The sequence below is a fragment of the Amaranthus tricolor genome, chromosome 5, assembly GCF_026212465.1.
Source record: "Amaranthus tricolor cultivar Red isolate AtriRed21 chromosome 5, ASM2621246v1, whole genome shotgun sequence".
NCBI lineage: Eukaryota > Viridiplantae > Streptophyta > Magnoliopsida > Caryophyllales > Amaranthaceae > Amaranthus > Amaranthus tricolor.
The window spans coordinates 5,036,104-5,048,113 of NC_080051.1; positions in this window are offsets into that span (position 1 = coordinate 5,036,104).

Genomic DNA, 12,010 nt, shown 5'->3' on the forward strand with positions numbered 1-12,010 from the left:
AAGCATATGACTATTGATTTCCATTCTAACCATTTCAACAATATAATATATATAGAAAAAAAGAATTACGTGCCAAGCTTCATGCAGAAAAACCAAATTTGAACTACTTGATGCGAGAAATTGCCAAAAATGTTTAAAAAAACTTTAAAAACTAAACTTAACTCATAATTTCAAGCTTAGGACTATTGTTTTAAATTCAAAAAAGTCCAACAAAATAATATATAAAAAAAGTGTTGTGTGGCAAGTTTCATTCCAAACAAACCAAATTTGAACTACTTTATGCGAGAAAGTGAAAAAAACTCTTTATAAACCTTAAAAGCACAACTTTGCATGTAACTTCAAGTATATAACTATTATTATCAATTCTAACCATTTCAACACAATAATATACATAAAGTAGTGTTGTGTCCAAAATTTTATGCAAAAAAAAACAAAATTTGAACTACTTTATGCGAAAAAGTGCCAAAAACGCTTTAAAAACCTTGAAAATGCAACTTAGTACGTAATTTAACGTATATGACTAATGTTTTCAGTTCTATCCATTTCAACACAATAATATACACCAAATAGTGCTGTGTGCTATGTTTTATGCCAAAACAAACAAAATTTGAACTACTTTATGCGAGAAAGTGTAAAAAACGTTTTAAAAACCTTAAAGGCAAAACTTAACTCGTAATTTCAAGCATATGAATATTGCTTTCAATTCTAACCATTTCAACACAATAACATATACAAAATAGTGTTGTATCTCGAGTTTCATTCCAAACAAACCAAGTTGGAACTCCTTTATGGGAGAAAGTGTCAAAAACAATTAAAAAATGATAACAACGCCACCTAGCACAAAATTTTAAGCATGTAACGATTGTTTTCAATTATAACCAATTCACCACAATAATATATTCCAAATTGTGTTGAATGCCAAGTTGCATGCCAAACATACGAAGTTTAAGTTACTTTATGCGACAAAGTGCAAAAAATGCTTTAAAAAGCCGTTAAAACGTAACTTAACATGTAATTTTAAGCATATGACTAATGTTTTCTATTCTAACCCTTTAAACACAATAATATACACAAAATAGTGTTATGTGCCAAGTTTCTTGCTAAACAAACAAAATTTGAACTAATTTATGCTAGAAGGATCCAAAAACGCTTAAAAACCTTAAAAATGCAACTTAACACATAATTTCACGCATATGACTGTTGTTTTCAATTCTAACCATTTCAAAACAATAATATATATACAATATAGAGTTGCATGCCAAGTTTCTTGCAAAAAAACCAAATTGAACTAATTATGGGACAAAGTAAAAAAAATGCTTTAAAAATCTTAAATATGCAACTTAACACGTAATTTAAGGCATATGACTATTGTTTTAATTTCTATCCATTTCATCACAATAATATAAACCAAATAGTATTTTTTGCCATGTTTCATGCCAAACAAACTATGTTTGAACTACTTTATGCGAGAAAATGCAAAAAACGCTTTAAAACCGTAAAAGCTCAAAGTAGCACGAAATTTAAAGCATATGACTATTGATTTCGATTCTAACCATTTCAACACAATAATATATATATACAAAAATAGAATTATGTACCAAGTATCATGCAAAAAAACCAAATTTGAACTACTTGATGCGAGAAAGTGACAAAAACGTTTAAAAAACCTTTAAAAAGTAACTTAGCTCATAATATCTAGCATAGGACTAATGTTTTCATTTCAAAAAATTCCAACAAAATAATATATAAAAAAGTGTTGTGTGCCAAATTTCATTCCAAACAAACCAAATATGGATTACTTTATGCAAGAAAGTGTAAAAAACGCTTTAAAACCCTTAAAAGAGCAACTTCGCATGTAACTTTATGCATATAACTATTGTTATCAATTCTAACCACTTCAACACAATAATATACATAAAATAGTGTTGTGTGCCAAATTTCATGCAAAAAAACCAAGTTTGAACTACTTTATGCGAGAAAAGGCCAAAAACGCTTTAGAAACCTTAAAAATGCAACTTAATACGTAATTTTAGGTAAATGGCTATTGTTTTCACTTCTATCCATTTAACCACATTAATATATACTAAATAGTGTTGTGTTCCATGTTTTATGCCAAAACAAACAAAATTTGAACTACTTTAGGTGAGAAAGTGTAAAAAATGCTTTAAAAACCTTAAAAGCAAAACTTAACTCGTAATTTCTAACATATGACTATTTCTTTCAGTTCTAACCATTTCAGCACAATAACATATACAAAATAGTGTAGTATCCCGAGTTTCATTGCAAATAAACCAAGTTGGAACTCCTTTATGCGACAAAGTGTCAAAAACGATTAAAAAATCTTAACAACGCCACTTAGCACGTAATTTCAAACATATGACGATTGTTTTCAAATTTAACCAATTCATAAAAATAATATATTCCAAATTGTGTTGTATACCAAGTTGCATGCCAAACATACGAAGTTTGAACTACTTTATGCGAGAAAGTGCCAAAAATGCTTTTAAAATACCATAAAAACGAAACTTAACACGTAATGACTAATGTTTTCTATTCTAACCATTTCAACACAATAATGTATACAAAATAGTGTTACGTGCCAAGTTTCATGTTAAACAAACCAAATTTGAACTACTTTATGCAAGAAGGTGCCAAAAACGCTTAAAAACCATAAAAACGCAACTTAACACGTAATTTCAAGCATATGACTGTTGTTTTCAATTCTAACCAATTCAACACAATAATATATATGCAAAATATAGTTACGTGCCAAGTTTCATGCAAAAGAACCAAATTTGAACTAATTTATGCCACAAAGTAACAAAAATGCTTTAAAACCGTAAATATGCAACTTATAACGTAATTTAAGGCATATGAATATTATGTTCATTTCTCTCCATTTCATCACAATAATATATACCTAATAGTAGTTTGTGCCAAGTTTCATGCCAAACAAACTATGTTTGAACTACTTTATTCGAGAAAATGCAAAAAACGCTATAAAACCATAAAAGCTCAAAGTAGCACGAAATTTAAAGCATATGACTATTGATTTCAATTCTAACCATTTCAACCCAATAATATATATAGAAAAAAAGAATTACGTGCCAAGTTTCATGCAGAAAAACCAAATTTGAACTACTTGATGCGAGAAATTGCCAAAAACGTTTAAAAAACTTTAAAAACTGAACCTAACTCATAATTTCAAGCTTAGGACTATTGTTTTTAATTCAAAAAATTCCAACAACATAATATATAAAAAAAGTGTTATATGGAAAGTTTCATTCCAAATAAACCAAATTTGAACTACTTTATGCGAGAAAGTGAAAAAAACGCTTTAAAAACCTTAAAAGCACAGCTTTGCATGTAACTTTAAGCATATAACTATTGTTATCAATTCTAACCATTTCAACACAATAATATACATAAAATAGTGTTGTGTGCAAAATTTTATGCAAAAAAAACAAAATTTGAACTACTTTATGCGAAAAAGTGCCAAAAACGCTTTAAAAACCTTAAAAATGCAACTTAGTACGTAATTTAACGTATATGACTAATGTTTTCAGTTCTATCCATTTCAACACAATAATATACACCAAATAGTGCTGTGTGCCATGTTTTATGCAAAAACAAACCAAATTTGAACTACATTATGCGAGAAAGTGTAAAAAACGTTTTAAAAACCTTAAAGGCAAAACTTAACATGTAATTTCAAGCATATGAATATTGCTTTCAATTCTAAACATTTCAACACAATAACATACACAAAATAGTATTGTATCTCGAGTTTCATTCCAAACAAGCCAAGTTGGAACTCCTTTATGCGAGAAAGTGTCAAAAACAATTAAAAAATCATAACAACGCCACCTAGCACATAATTTTAAGCATATAACGATTGTTTTCAATTCTAACCAATTCACCACAATAATATATTCCAAATTGTGTTGAATGCCAAGTTGCATGCCAAACATACGAAGTTTAAGTTACTTTATGCGAGAAAGTGCAAAAAATGCTTTAAAAAGCCGTAAAAACGAAACTTAACATGTAATTTTAAGCATATAACTAATGTTTTACATTCTAACCATTTACACACAATAATATATACAAAATAGTGTTATGTGACAAGTTTCTTGCCAAACAAACCAAATTTGAACTAATTTATGCAAGAAGGTGCCAAAAACGCTTAAAAACCATAAAAACGCAACTTAACACGTAATCTCAAGCATATGACTGTTGTTTTCAATTCTAACCATTTCAAAACAATAATATATATACAAAATAGTGTTACATGCCGAGTTTCTTGCAAAAAAACCAATTTGAACTAGTTTTGGGTCAAAGTAAAAAAAAAATGCTTTAAAAATCTTAAATATGCAACTTAGCACGTAATTTAAGGCATATGACTATTGTTTTCATTTCTGTCCATTTCATCACAATAATATAAACCAAATAGTATTTTGTGCCATGTTTCATGCCAAACAAACTATGTTTTAAAACCGTAAAAGCTTAAAGTAGCACGAAATTTAAAGCATATGACTATTGATTTCGATTCTAACCATTTCAACCAATAATATATATACAAAAATGGAATTACGTGCCAAGTATCATGCAAAAACAACAAATTTTAACTACTTTGTGCGAGAAAGTGACAAAAAGATTTAAAAAACCTAAAAAATGTAACTTAGCTCATAATTTAGAGCATAGAACTATTGTTTTCAATTCAAAAAATTCCAACGAAATAATAAATAAAAAAAGTGTTGTGTGCCAAGTTTCATTTCAAACAAACCAAATTTTAACTACTTTATGCGAGACAATGTTAAAAACGCTTTAAAAACCTTAAAAGCAAAACTTAACTCGTAATTTCTAGCATATGACTATTGCTATCAATTCTAACCATTTCAACACAATAACATATAGCAAATAGTGTTGTATCCCAAGTTTCATTCCAAACAAACCAAGTTGGAACTCTTTTATTCGAGAAAGTGTCAAAAACGATTAAAAAATCTTAACAACGCCATTAGCACGTAATTTCAAGCATATGACAATTGTTTTCAATTTTGACCAATTCACCCGATAATATATTCCATATTGTGTTGTATGCCAAGTTGCATGCCAAACATACGAAGTTTGAACTACTTTATGCGAGAAAGTGCCAAAAATGCTTTTAAAAAACCATAAAAACGAAACTTAACACGTAATGACTTATGTTTTCTATTCTAACAATTTCAACTCAATAATGTATACAAAATAGTGTTATGTGCCAAGTTTCATGTTAAACAAACCAAATTTGAACTATTTTATGCAAGAAGGTGCCAAAAACGCTTAAAAACCTTACAAACGCAACTTAACACGTAATTTCAAGCATATGACTGTTGTTTTCAATTCTAACCATTTCAACACAATTATATACATACAAAATAGAGTTACGTGCCAGGTTTCATGAAAAAACACCAAATTTGAACTAATTTATATGACAAAGTAACAAAAATGCTTTAAAAACTTTTAATATGCAACTTAGCACGTAATTTAAGGCATATGGCAATTGTTTTCATTTCTATCCATTTCATCATAATAATATATACCAAATAGTATTTTGTGCCAAGTTTCATGCCAAACTAACTATGTTTGAACTACTTTATGCGATAAAATGCAAAAAAAACGCTTTTTTTTGGCTCTTAAGGTTTTGATGATCACTTCACTTTTAATTAAACAAACACATTTTAGAGATTGTTTTGTAGGTGAATATTCGATTTTGTTGAAATCGTTGATGAAGCCTATGACTTGGTTCGTGGAAGTTGTACGTGTCTTAAAATATTCAAGAAGTTAGATAAGTGCTTAGGAAGTTAAAGGGAGACAGACGGTCTACTGTTCCTAAAATGAACAATCTAACAGAAGTTGAAGCTGGAGACTGTACGTTGTTCCTACGTAGCAGGTCTGGAGAAAAACATCGACTGGAAATTTGCAGTTATTTTATTATTCTGGTTTTAGTTGATGTAAACGGTTAAATCTTAAATTAGTTGCTTAAATTAATTAGTAAGTTAATTGGCTAAACTATTTTTAGGTTATCTTAAAAGTAGCCTAAGACTTTTTCTTCTTAAGATTAACATCTCCTATTTTTTAGGATCTTGTGTTTTTAATTCCTATGCTATTTTTAGCTTGAGGAAACCACTTTTCTCTTTGAGCAAATTACAGCCGGACATTTATTTATTGACAATTCCACCACCTTTTGTTTTGAGAACGTGGATGATAGTGGGAGGTGTGTCTAAGGTAACTGCTGGCTGTTCCGACTATAAATAGAAGGGACTATGCTCAAACTGAACATCCATCCAAGAGTGTCCATTAAAGGGAGATCATTTAAGAAAAATATTTTCTGTTTTTAAATGCCAATTAATTTATTATATTTTTCTTAAGTAATTATTTTAATTTTTATCCTCTTGAGAATTGGCCTTGTAAGGGTTGGTGAGTGTTTTGTTGTAATTAGACTTATGAGAAGTCTAAGGGAATAGAGACGTGAAACGTGAGAAGAGAAAGAGAAGGAGAAAATAGAGAAAGAGAATTAGGCCTAGAGTAGAGAAGCTTCAAGTGAAGCAAACTGTTTTATGTAATTGTATTTGATTGCCTAAAACGTAGTGAGAATTTTGAAATCCCGGGGGTCGTGGTTTTCCTTCTTATTAGGCCAAGAAGGTTTCCACGTAAAATCTTTGTCTCTTTTTTATCTTTTGCTTTTTAAGTTTAAGCTTTATTTTTGTTTGTTAAAATTCCGCAAATTTGAGTAAAAAACGTAGTAAAGCTTGATACACAACAATTCACGGTCCTGTTGTTGCATTCGACCATCTTCGTGTATTTCAACAATTGGTATCAGAGCCCTGTTCCTCATTTAATCAGAAAACCCTGAGAGCAGTATCCTGTTCCCTGGCAAGATGTTGAAGATGATCGAACGCATGGAAGAAGGGTACTCTACGCAAAGGCCACCCATGTTCGATGGGAAATTCTATACCTACTGGAAAAATAGAATGGAAATTTTCAGAAAGGCCGAAAATTACCAAGTATGGATAGTAATTGAAATAGGAGAATTCGAAGTGACGACCATCAACTCCAACAATGAATCAATTCCAAAACCAATCACTGAATATGAAAAGGAAGACTTTCAAAAGATGGAGATGAACGCTCTTGCTATCAAGCTGCTTCACTGTGGTCTCGGGCCAAATGAACATAATCGTATCATGGGTTGCAAAACGGCAAAGCAGATTTGGGACCTGCTGGAAGTTACCCATGAAGGCACCAGTGAAGTGAAGTGCTCCAAGATTGATCTACTGATGTCCAGATATGAAAGGTTCGTTATGGAACCTAGGGAGAACATTCAAGAGATGTTCACCAGGTTCACAAATATTACGAACGAATTAGTCTCTCTTGGTAAGATCATTCCCGTTGATGAACAAGTCAGGAAAATACTGAGAAGTCTTCCACAAGATGAGCGCTGGAGAGCTAAGGTCACAGCCATCCAGGAGTCCAAAGATTTCACCAAGTTCAATTTGGAAGAGCTGGCTGGTTCACTCATGACACATGAACTACATTTGGGAACAACTGACAATTCCCGAAATAAAGGACTGGCTCTGGCAGTGGATGATAGTGAAGAATCAGAAGCTGGTGAAGAGGAAGCTGCTATGTTGGCACGTAAATTCTAAAAATGCTTCAAGAACAGCAGATATAGAAACCAAAGAAATAATAAGGAAAGAGGAACTGCTAACATGAAGACGAATTTTGAATGCCATAAATGTGGAAGTACTGATCACTTCATCAAGGATTGCCCTCTATGGAAGAATGAGAAGGGCAAAGGGAAGACAAGGGAAGCCGGGAGAATGCCAAAGAAGGGAAACGTCAGAACAGAAAATCGTAAAGCAATGATCGCAGCTTGGGGTGACACTGAAACTGAAGCTGAAACTGAAGTTCCAGTAGAGGAAGAAACTGCAAATCTGTGTCTCATGGCATCTCATGAAGAGACTAAGGAAAAAGAGGTAATGTCTTCTAGTTCTTCTCCTAAACATCTATTCAGTTTAAGTAAGGATAAATTAATTAAGTTATTTTTGGAAACACAAGAGCAGTTGGAAGAAAAAACAGCTAAGTGTCTCCAAATTGAGAAAGACCTTAAGTTAAGTAAAGATCACATCTCATACTTAAATACTTTTATGATCGATGTGCAAAGTAGATTTTTTGATTTGTTAGATAAGAATATCATTTTAAAAGAGCAATTGGAGAAAATAAAGCAGGAATTCATCATTCTTAACATTGAAAAGAATCAAAACAAATTGCTAGAATTAAAATGGGATGAAAATGATAAATCCACTCATGTGTTTAGCACGGAATTTCAAGAAATGAAATTAAAATTAGAATCATGTGAAAGAGAAAATAAGTATCTAAAAGATGAACTTAATTCAAAAGGAAAAGGGAAAAACAATCAAGTTCCCAATTGGATTCTAAATGCTAAACCAAAGAGTAAAGAAGGTCTAGGTTATGTTAAAAATGATAAAAAGAAAAAGGTCTATGTTGATCTCCCTAGTAGTAAAATCTGTTCCTTTTGTGGTAAAATTGGACACCTAAAATATCATTGTATAAAAAGGGAACAGCACCACATAGCAAATAAAATTCATGTCGAACAGTTATGGATCAAGAAATATGATTCATGTATAATCGACAAGGAACCCAAGGATAACTGGGTTCCTAAACCTAACTCTTAATTTGCTGTACAGGTTCAAGTGAGGGGGAACAACTCATGGTATCTCGATAGTGGGTGTTTCAAGCACATGACGGGTGACAAATCTAAATTTCTCTCACTTGAAGCATACGATGGGGGAATTGTAACCTTCGGTGATAATATGAAGGGTGAGATAATCGCCAAAGGAAAGGTTGGAAGGTCAAGTTCCCATGCCATTGACAATGTATTTTTAGTCGAGGATTTAAAACACAATCTTTTAAGTATTTCTGAATTTTGTGACAAAGGTAACTCTGTTAAGTTTACTTTTGAACGATGCATAATTTCTAGGAACAACACAGGAAACCCTGTGCTTGAGGGAATCAGAAAAGGGAACACTTATGTTGTGGACCTGGACACTGTTCCCAAAACCAGTCTAACGTGTTTAAGCGTTATAGAAGAAGACCCACTGCTTTGGCACAAGCGTCTAGGTCATGCTAGCTATTCATTGATTAACACTTTAAGATCAAAAGACCTAGTGAGAGGATTACCAGCAATAAAATTCCTCAAAAATGAAATTTGTGATCCTTGTGCTAAAGGAAAACAAGTGCGGTCATCTTTTAAATCAAAGTATCTGGTGACTATCTCTAGACCATTAGAATTAATTCATATGGATCTATGTGGACCTATGAGAATACAAAGCCGTAGTGGCAAAAGATATGTGTTTGTCATAGTTGATGACTATAGTAGATTTACTTGGACCCTATTTTTAGTAAGCAAAGATGAAGCTTTTGATGAGTTTGTTTCTTTTGCTAACAAAATACAAAAATCTACCAATAATCTAATTCTTCACATAAGATCAGATCATGGCAAAAAATTTGAAAATTCAAACTTTATGAATTATTGTAATGAACATGGTATAAATCACAATTTTTCCGCTCCTAGAACACCACAACAAAATGGAGTGATAGAAAGGAAAATTAGAACCCTAGAAGAAATGGCTAGGACTATGTTGATTGCTAGTTGTCTACCTAGAAATTTTTGGGCCGAGGCTGTCAATACTGCATGTTATATTTTGAATCGTGTATTAATAAGACCATTCACTTCTAAAACACCCTATGAATTGCTTAAAGGTGTTAAACCAAATATTTTCTATTTTCGTGTGTTTGGATGCAAATGTTTTGTTCATGTAAATGGAAATCGAAATATAGGTAAATTTGATGAAAGAAGTGATGAAGCAGTATTTCTTGGTTATTCATCACAAAGCAAAGCTTACAGAGTTTATAATAAGAGAACAATGTGCGTGGAGGAATCCGTTCACATAATCTTTGATGAAACTAACTTTTCAACAAGTGAACAGGAAATAAACAATGTCAAAATAGGTCTTGCAAATCTAGAAGATGATGAAGAAATAAAGGTGAAAGATCAAGGAACAGCAGGTGAACAGCCAATACAAGATGACGAAGAAGAAACTGACCAAGTCTAGGAACTGCCAGCACAACTGGACCAGCAAACTGTTCCCAATTCAGCTGTTCCCGCAGGTGAGCAAAATGATTCAGTAGCTGAACAAAATGCCAATCAAGCTGTTGAGCCAGAACATGCTACTGTTCCCTCAAGAAAATTTGTGCCCAAACCTTGGAAATATCAAAGTTATCATCCTCTTGATCTGATCATAAGTGATATGAATAAGGGAACACAAACCAGATCCCAACTGCGAAACTTTTGTGCACATTTTGCGTTCCTATCATCACTTGAACCCAAAAATCACGAAGAAGCTTTAAAGGATTCCGAATGGATAGTAGCCATGCAAGATGAATTAAATGAATTTGAAAGAAACAAAGTATGGCACTTAGAACCCAAACCAAAAGGCAAAAAGGTAATCGATTTAAAATGGGTATTTCGGAATAAGCAAGATGAGCATGGAATAATTGTAAGAAACAAAGCAAGACTCGTGGTCAAAGGGTACAATCAACAAGAAGGTATTGATTACACTGAGACATTTGCTCCGGTAGCAAGGTTAGAGGCTATTAGAATTTTAATTTCTTTTGCTGCATTTATAAACTTTAAGTTATATCAAATGGATGTGAAATGTGCTCTCTTAAATGGTTTTCTTGACGAAGAAGTTTTTGTTGAACAACCCCCAGGTTTTGAGAATTTTTCTTGTCTTGATCATGTCTACAAGCTTGACAAAGCTTTATATGGCTTGAAGCAAGCTCTTAGGCAATGGTATGAAAGACTATCAAAGTTTTAGATTCAAAATAACTTTGTAAGAGGAAAAATTGACAAAACCTTATTCTTTAAGAATAAAGGTTATGATATTTTAGTTGTTCAAATTTATGTTGATGATATTATTTTATGTGCGACCAATGATTTGTTATGTAAAGAATTTGCCAACCTTATGGGCACAGAATTTGAAATGAGCATGACGGGAGAATTAAATTTCTTTCTTGGTTTGCAAATTAAACAAACTGAAATTGGTATTTTTATTCATCAACAAAAATAGGTTCCTTATTATATCTAACTGCAAGTAGACCCGATATTTCATTTAGTGTTGGTTTATGTGCTAGATTTCAGTCCAACCCCAAAGAATCACATCTCACAGCAGTAAAACGGATTTTAAGATATTTGAAGGGAACAGACGACTTGTCCCTATTTTATCCTAAAAGTGATGTTTATGATTTAAAAGGCTTTAGTGATGCAGATTATGCAGGTGATCTAGTTAATAGAAAAAGCACGTCAGGTATGGTACAATTTCTTGGCTCATGTTTAGTTTCATGGAGTTCCAAGAAACAAAACACGGTTGCATTATCCACAGCCGAAGCTGAATACGTAGCAGCAGCAGCTTGCTGTTCCCAAATGCTTTGGATAAAACAGCAACTAAGAGATTTTGGTATTAAGATTGAATGCATTCCTATTTATTGTGATAATACCAGTGCCATATGTATATCTAAAGATCCAGTGCATCACTCACGAGCTAAACACATACATATTAGACATCATTTTCTTAAGTATAATGTAGAAAACAAAAATATTGTATTAAAGCATGTTAACACCAACGAACAAGTTGCAGATATTTTGACCAAACCACTTCCAAGGGAACAATATGAAAAGATGAGATTGGAACTTGGTATGATCAAGCTCCACTAAAGTTGGTTGCATGAAATTCCCAATAAAGCATCATGAGAATGAAAAAGGTCAGAAATCAACCTCAATATCTTGATTGAGAATCAATTATTGAATGGATCAGGTAAACACTTAATAAAGTTTGTACTATGAATGTCTTCTCGTTTGTATGTCGTTAAGTTGATCAGACCAAAGCAGTAT